The following is an 8,738-nucleotide window of genomic DNA, read 5'->3' as shown; positions in this document are numbered from 1 at the left end:
GACAGGAAAAGGTTGCTATTTCTGTAGCACCATGGTACTGTATTGCATTACGGCACAGTCACCCAGTTTAGACCCAGTGGTACAGTAGCCGCTGTACCTCTTCTCTTACTACTTGCTGTGTCTTTAAGCATTTCGCTTATAATATTTAAATCATCGACACACGCACATACAGATAGAGGTGTCTTTTGACAGGCTGTTGACTGCTGCTCTTCCAGGGCCACACCTCTATTTCCATGTGTTTGAACCATCCAGCCAGATCTGGATAGAGTGAGCAGCAGGTGGTTGGACCAGCTACAGCGGGCCAGATAAGACTCCGCTAAAACAGGACCGAATTACCTCCTGTGATGGCTCCATAATCTGGTGCCTTACGTTCTGTTGGGTCCATGGCTAATTGCTGCCAGGTGCCAGACGAAGCGAACTGAAGTGAGCCGAGCTGTCGGCCAAAACAGACAGTGTTAGTGTCTCCTGCAATTTTGGCAGAGAGAGGACCGTGGGTAGTTTGACCTGACCGACAGGTGGATCGCGGCATCTGCAGTTTTAGATGCACAGCCGGCTTCTTCCCTGACAGCGCGCCGCCATGTGAAATATGGGTCAAGTTCGCAAGTTGACATATATACTTAGACACACTCACAGACACATGGGTGATTATAGGCTTAATTGTACCTCATATATTACATGTTAATGGTGCTTGAAATTGCTCTGCAAATAAGTGCAGACTGACAAACTGTTTGAGGAAATATTTCTTTAGTCTCTATTTCAGCTAGGTATGAATAGGCATTCAGTGGACCAAGACTTAAAGAAACACCATCCTTTAACCACACATGACATAAAATCAACCTAACTGTGGAAATGACTGTTTTTTGTTTGTTTGTTTAATGCGGAACAAACCATTTTGCTACCAATAGGTTCTCGGAGTCTAAACCTTGCATATTTGCACAGGCCCAACTGACTCAGTCAAGGCTACTGTAATAATGGTGACTGATGAATAACCCACATGCAGCCAGTGCATTAAAAGAACACGTGATAAGCTGTTACTATGGAAGTCGTCACACAAAAGGTGGCAGAGAGAGTGAAAGAGCAGGATTCGAACCGGCAGCGAGGACAGGGGTGGGTTCTCTACCCACTGAGCTAAACAGTTTGTATTTTAAGCTCACTTCGCCTAAAACCGATATAAAGAGGGGCAGTACTGATCAGGAATTTGCTCATTACTGCCACCTACTGCTCTGGAGTTGTAAGCAGAAGTGATTTGCAATCTTAACCCGTTAGAATTAGGTTGTGTTAACGTGAATTAATATCGTAAATTTTAAATTGTTGCATTTTATGCTAAAACTACATGATTTACAACAGTTCACAAAACATGGTTTTATATAATATAAGCTACATGTTAGACCTAGGTTAAGGTAACAGACACCCAGTTTGCTTTTTTTGAGTGCACAAAACATCCATCAAAAGAACTGCACTGTGTTTTACGCATATATGTGTGGTGTGTGTGTGTGTGTGTGTGTGTGTGTGAGAGAGAGAGAGAGAGAGAGATTATGGATGTGGATGCAGCTGAACATTAAGCAAGCCAAATCTTATTAGCCATGTGGAGAGACTCTCTGCCAGGGTGAAGAGGGTGAAGCAAGTAAACAAACTCCTTGAATCATCTTTTTTTCCAGCAATAACAATAGTTACAAAGACATTTTTTTTTTTTTTTTTTTGATTGAAGGAAAGTACTAAATTAGTTAATGAATCACTTGTAGGAACATTGTGTACTAGAAAATAAACATGGCGGTTCATTTAATTCCAAATACCTACAGTAAAATAAATACAAACCAGCAGCAATGGACACTGTCAGTATTTTCAAGTTGCTGTGATTGACATTAAAGATATTTGCTGATGTTGATATGTGTCACCTTAAATGACATGAATATGATGCATGAGGTCCTGTGAGATGATCTTAAGCCGCAGAAGAGCTCCTTAAATAGACCTTGTTATGAAGTTGTGTACTCAATAGATGTTCCATATTTGTGGACATGAAAGAACAGTTTTTTTCATAGGCCCAAAATAAAAATCTTAACAACTAATTTTTGGTTCAATTCTGATAATTGTGCATTCTCAGTCATTGATTTCATCATATCATATCATATCAAACTCCCAAACATAAAGTCTTTATTGTAATTCAATACCAAAGATCATCTGACACAGTGGTATACACTGATCAGTCACAACATTAAAACCACTGACAGGAGACATAAATGACACTGACCCCCACAATAATCTCCACAGCAATGACACTCCTTGACAGCAGCAGGATGCAGCCTGACACAGGCACACACAAAGAACACTTTAGGAACAACTGAAGAAGAAAAAAAGAAAAGAAAAACAGCACAAGCTGTTGACCTGGCCTCCAAATTCCCGAAATCCCAAACTGATCAAATATCTGGGATGATCCACAGAGGCCCCTACACTCAACCAACAGGACCCAAAGGCCCCCCCAACTAACAACATCCTGCTTCCAGACACCACAAGACACCTCCAGAAAACCCATGTCCATTCTCAGATGAGTCACAACTCGTATGCACATGAAATAATCGGAAGGTGGTCATAATGTTACGTGTAGATCATTTTAAACCACATGTGTGGATGACGGAGGTGGAAACTGACCTGTTACTTCATATCTGTGTCAACAGTGTGAGCCCGTCAAGACCACCTACATACAGAGTGAACATAATCCCCTCATGCTCTATAATACATTACTCATCATTTCACGTACTATAATAACCGGCAGACACCCGAGAGCGCCCTGTCCCTCTTGTCGATCAGACAGGGACCCAGACAAGAAATCACCAGAACTGGGTCACAGGTCTTTTTCTGTGGCCTTGTTTAGCGGATGATTAGACAGATGATAGCATTCTAGGTGAAGGCTGAAAAATAAATCCCTCACTTTTGAGGCTAACCTAGAGCGCAGACAAAACACTCGTCTCCCCATTTATTTAATCATTTATTTAGTTTACAAAGGTTCACATTCTCTTGCGGTCGATGACTCCTAGAACCAGACCTCTTTCATAGAACTGGAGAAGCTGTATAACGCTCATCTCTTAATCTTACAGCAGGACACGCTCCCGTCAACCAACGACTGAGCAATACTTTTGCTTAGAAACTTAAATTTTTTGCAAAGCAATTATCTTTAAGCCATAAAAAAGAATGTTTTCTGTGTGCATGACACTGACATAAACACAAAAATATTAAACATATAACTTAAAAATACTGTGAGGAGTGCATCAATGAGATCTGACTAATTTTAGTGATTACCTCTTCAGAAATTCTTAGAAATGGTTGGATAAACATAACAGGTTCACAGTCACGAAGGAAGCCACGGCAACAACTCCCAATACACCTTCTAGCGAGACATCGTAGCCTGTATGTCGTGTACACGTTGCTGTTGCCATAGGGTTGTAAGTCTTACCTCATTAATCATCCTTTCATCTAAGATCTGCTGTTTCTCATCCCTGGAATTAGACCTGACCCAGGGCCCCAAGTCTGGCTCTGCCCGACGTAGAAACGCCACGGTCATTTCAATAACGTGGATCAAATGAAACAATCATCTGAGGCAGGAGCGGTGTAAAGTTTGCACATGGGGGCGTGTGTTTCAGAATTTAACTGCATAATCAGAAGGCGTGTGTCGTGGGTTTCGGTGGTCAATATGCCTGCAGCCCGTCAGCCTCCAGGTCTGATCCTGTGGGGTGCCGGTGTTGACCTGAATGCCCCAGACTCTGCCCTGCAACGTGTGAGAACCTGAGGATGGAGCCGCGTGTGAGTGATGATGGTCGGGCATCTCTGGCAGCTGAGAGGTCACACACCTTGTCTGCAAATGGCTCTAATGTTGCCCCTCTAGGCAAAAGCCTCTCGACAGCACAGCATCAGTCAACACATTTAACTCTCTATATTTAAGCTAAACAGCTATGGTCTCGCTCTCTTAAAAGCTCCTGCTTCTCACTTTGGTCCTTTAGTGGTGAGCTTCGCCACCCAGGTAAGATGAGCATGGTCAGCCCTCTTGGTCAATCTCCTGTCACCTTCCACAACAAACTTGCGCGCCGCTTTTGTCACCACCTGGACACAAAAGACCCCGTGTCAGAGCGAGACCGAGAAAGACAATACTCTGCCTTCAAACCGTAGCAATTAGCGCAAATGGCGGGATTTAAAACGGACGATGTGTGTGACAGATGTGAACAATGAGGACCGAAACCACTCGATGTCTTTGGGTGCCAAGCACAAGTGTTCTCAAAGCAACAGCGGACAGGTTCGTAAAGGACATCGTGTCTTAGGGTTTAAACCTAATCAACTGACCCGGTGCTCAGGCCGTCCTGGCTCAAATGATGCTGAAGGTGTATACTGACACACTCTGGTCTGTGGGACCAGCACAGGCCCGGCTTACAGATTAATCCCGATTACTGTCATCGGGATTATGTGACACAGTCATCATTCTTTATGACTGCAGGAGGACAACTAATTCAAGAATAAGAATTAGAATAAAAGAAGGAGAAGATGAAGAAGACAGACACTCTTTGCAGCAACAGCAACGAAACTTTTCTTGTTGAACTAATATAAGTAACATGAAGTGCATCCGTGGAAATATTCAATGGCCACCTTGATTTGTTGCTGGTATAGATAATGTGGAGGGAATATTTGCAAAATGACTCAAACAACAGTCAAAGAACATCCGCAGAACGCTCTCGTTCTTTATATAGCACAATCTTGTATGAAGGAATCGGTGAGCCAAACACATGCAACAACATCCGTGTCCGCTTATATAACAATATTTCACGCAAGACCCGATTACACAACAATGCTCCTGAGCCTATATGGAGATGGAAGGGGGAGGGTGTGATGGGGGAGGATGCTGGCATACCCTGCAGATCTGTGTTGCTGCGTGACTCACTGCTAAAGGGAAAACAGACACTTCATGCAACTAAGCCAGGCACTCATTAACTAAACTCCCTGGGTGGCTGTGTACCCAGCATTCCTTGTAGATTCAGTGAATGTTTGTCCGACTCAGTCCAGCTGTTCTCGCGGGGCAGCACCACATCACCTCCTCGCCATGACGACCTGCAGCTATAACACGGTAGCACGACCGGACACTGGCGAGGCGTTCACAGTCCAGTGTGGACCAGTGGGAGAGATAACAGTCATCCACGGCAGTAAGGATGCTGCTATGCCTGGGGCTATTTTTACACAAACGGAACATGGAAATTCACATGTTAACAAGCAGAGGCCATGTGAGCACCCTGACAACAGGCAACAGGCTTTTTCTGTTTGCATACATGAATGCATGCAAGCATGCATGAACGTGGACACAACACATGACTGAACACTGAAGTAGAAACGAGTAAAGAGGTGATTAGTTTATCAAGGCCTCCGCTTTAAAGTCGAGATACAGCGATATCAGCCTGTTATTCAGCAGAAGCCTTCTCTCGCTCTCTCTCTAAATGACTGGCTTTAATTCAGAGGGTCCGGTGTCAACGTGGGACAAAGCTGTGATGAGAAACCCTATCAGGGGCAGGGTTCATCAGAATAATAGGGCAACACTCTCCTGATTCCACAGTCTGTGGGGGGGTGATGGCTGGGCCAGCTGCATGAGTTTGCCCTGATAAACAATACCCTAAAGCCGGTCATGAAGTTCATCAAAGATAATACAGGTCATGATCTAACATGGTGCAGTGAAAGTGCTTTTGAACAGGGTTTCAATCAAAGTTTGAGTGAAAGGAAATCAATCTGTGACAGAAAGTGTTTTTTTTTCTGGTTTTTTGAATAATGGAAAATAACCACATCTCTGTTTTGTCACTCAGCATGATGCAGATTAAAAAATATATATATTCTTCCTATTAGAATATGATGAAAATAATCGTTATTTGCATCTGTAGTTGCAAATTTCAACTTTATAGACCACAATGTTACAAGAGAAGTCGCTGCCTGCTAGGGGTGTGTAAAGCATCCAGTATTTGTATTAGTAGTCGAATAAAAATTTGATTTCAAAATAGGTGTAAAAATTCATTCCTTTTAACTTACATTTCTAATTTAGAATGCCAATTAATGTACGTAAGCGTAAAAATAATTATAGAGGGTAAAAACACAGTGCAATGTAGCAGTTAATACAGCGAGACCGGGATAAATGTGGATTATCAGATCAAATTAACTGGGCTCGACAATGATCCATACGAACTAGAATGGATTTGGAAAAGTGGACTAGCCTCAGTTTCAGTTAGTTCAAGTTAGTTTTAGGTCATTTCAGTTATGATGAACATATGCTAACACTACAAGCTTTACTGAAAAGTAATGTTTACCATACAATACTCTAGCGTCTGACCGGACATTAAAAGGATGACGAGGTCACAATTATTCCGCTTATTATTTTATTGTTATTTATTGTTGGAACTGAAATATTCACTGTCGGCCGTAACTATGCCAAAAACATAATCTACAAACTTATCAGACAGCCCTCCAGAACGTAACTTAAGGTATGACTTCATCAAAAAAACACTGCATTAATTAATATTACAAAATGTGAACCACAACACCAGGTTTCAGTGGCTGGATTCAAGTTGTTTCTTACTAATGCAGCGATCCATTTACTTGTACAAATCAAATTATTTTGAGTTGCACTTCTAATTTAGGATATGTAAGTGTATAAATAATATTCTTTAACTAGCCATTATAATAAATATGAATGTATATGTAATATTGGTTGATGTTTTGCATTAAATGCAGCTAATAGAGGTGATTAAGGCTGATTTGAAGGGGCAGAACATGACTGTGGTGATGACTGTCGGAGACGATAGTGGTGTCTGTGACTCAGTAGGTAGAGAGGTTAGAGGTTCCATCCCCAGAATGTGCCACATGCCGAAGTGTCCTTGAGCAAGACACTGAACCCGTGTGACTGTAAAGCGCAATATAAAAGCAAGACCATTTACCATTACCAATAGATAATAGTCTGAATTACCAAACTAAAAGACGAATGCTAACATGAGAGAACCTGACTGCAGACGTCTGAATACTAATGTAACATAACGGAACAATCTCCCGGCCAAACTCCGCTTCCCAAAACTTTTATGCTGCCTCCGCAACCCAGTTAAGATAAAAAGAAAACCTATTCAACAAGTGGATCTAATTAGTAATCAGTACTCAGATATAAAAAGAAGGCTTCAATGACGACGGTGAACCTCAGCAGTGAGTCATATTGTGTAAAAGCCCCAAACATAAAAACACGCGCAGCTTGCAGCCTCAGTGTGTCTTACATCTCGCAGGGTTGTTGTGAATCTGTTGAGAGCAGCTGCTTGCGTTTTTTATTTTGCAATGACGCAAATGCCTTGCCTGGATATCCTAACTTAGAAAGTGAGAAAAATCTTTTGAACCGACACCACGGGCGGGGAGTTTCAAACGATGACTCAGACGCGCCTCTCTCCAATTTCTCACCAACGTTCAAAGATTTTCTGTGTTCTTGTCCTGAGCTTCTTGTGGCTTAGCAACCTGCGGGGAGTGCTATTCCTAATTAATGAGAATAACTCTGGGAGGGGGGGCCCTTTTTCTTTTTCAAGTGCAGGGATGATCAAAGCGTTAAAAAAGCGCCATGATTGGATTGAGCGTTGAGGAGTTCAGCCATCCCTGCTCTGCAAGTATGAAATATGTAAGAAGCGAGGCTGAGCTTGGCTGCTTTTCTGAAAGTCAAGATCTCTATCTAATGTTCCTCATTCCACATATGTGCACACACATTTTTATCTTTAGGTTTATCTGTTTTAATTTCAAAAACAAGCCCATTCGTATGACTAGAGTAAGAATGTGCCCAGGCAGCTTAAGAGCCAGAAGGGTAACCTCCTGCACAGTGTTTCACATCAAAGGGATTTATTCATTCCTGCTCCACTGGTTTGTCCACTAATAGCAAAGAGGTCCAAACTGTATTAAAAGTTTAATCAACGGTAAGTAGAAATGTGTCCTGCAGGAGCTCAGAGCGTTAGACCTGGGGGGCTTTGAAACGCACTAATCCCTCCACTCAGGAAGGAAGGGAGGGAGGTGAGTCGGTCCACTAGCGTATGAGTGCGTCCTAGCAGGGCATATCTGGAAGCCGTGGAACTTTCCAGGAAGAAGAAGTGGCGGGGTTATGCTAGGAGGACACCTCAGATATAGTACAGTATGTGGCCTTATAATAATGCCACAGGATAGGGCAGTTTCGCTCTAACCAATGCGAACAGGCCACTTCTCTTTCCAGTGGTTCAGTGGTGCAGGCCAGGACATTACAAGGCAGAGTATGTTCCCTAATAAATCACTTCTGCTGAGTACACGCAATCACCCAAATAACATTTATTTAATGGCCTGCAGAATAACACAGGGTGTTCGGTTGCTTGGAGGCCTCACCGTCACCCCACACAAACATGGCAACCGCTATAACTTGTAGTAATTTAACCTGTCAAGGCTGACAATAAAACCATAGCTCAGACTTAGTAAACAGCCGAAATGATAAATAAGCGACGTGCACGTACCTTAATCAGAAGTGGAAATGTGCATTTTCTCTCCTTTAAGAGCTTATCCAGCTTAATTTTGGTGCCTTTTCTGTGCAAACGAAAATAAATAAATAGATAAATCAGTTTAATATCACCACTCATGAGGCATTCTGCACGTGCATGGAAACTGGGAGCCGAAAATAAATCTCATTCACACAGGACGTAATGTTCTCCCTTGACGCTGACTAACGAGGGAAGCGTATA

Source organism: Mugil cephalus, chromosome 10, assembly GCF_022458985.1.
Source record: "Mugil cephalus isolate CIBA_MC_2020 chromosome 10, CIBA_Mcephalus_1.1, whole genome shotgun sequence".
Lineage (NCBI taxonomy): Eukaryota > Metazoa > Chordata > Actinopteri > Mugiliformes > Mugilidae > Mugil > Mugil cephalus.
The sequence above is the reverse complement of the archived record's forward strand: the minus strand, read 5'-3'. Positions refer to the sequence as shown.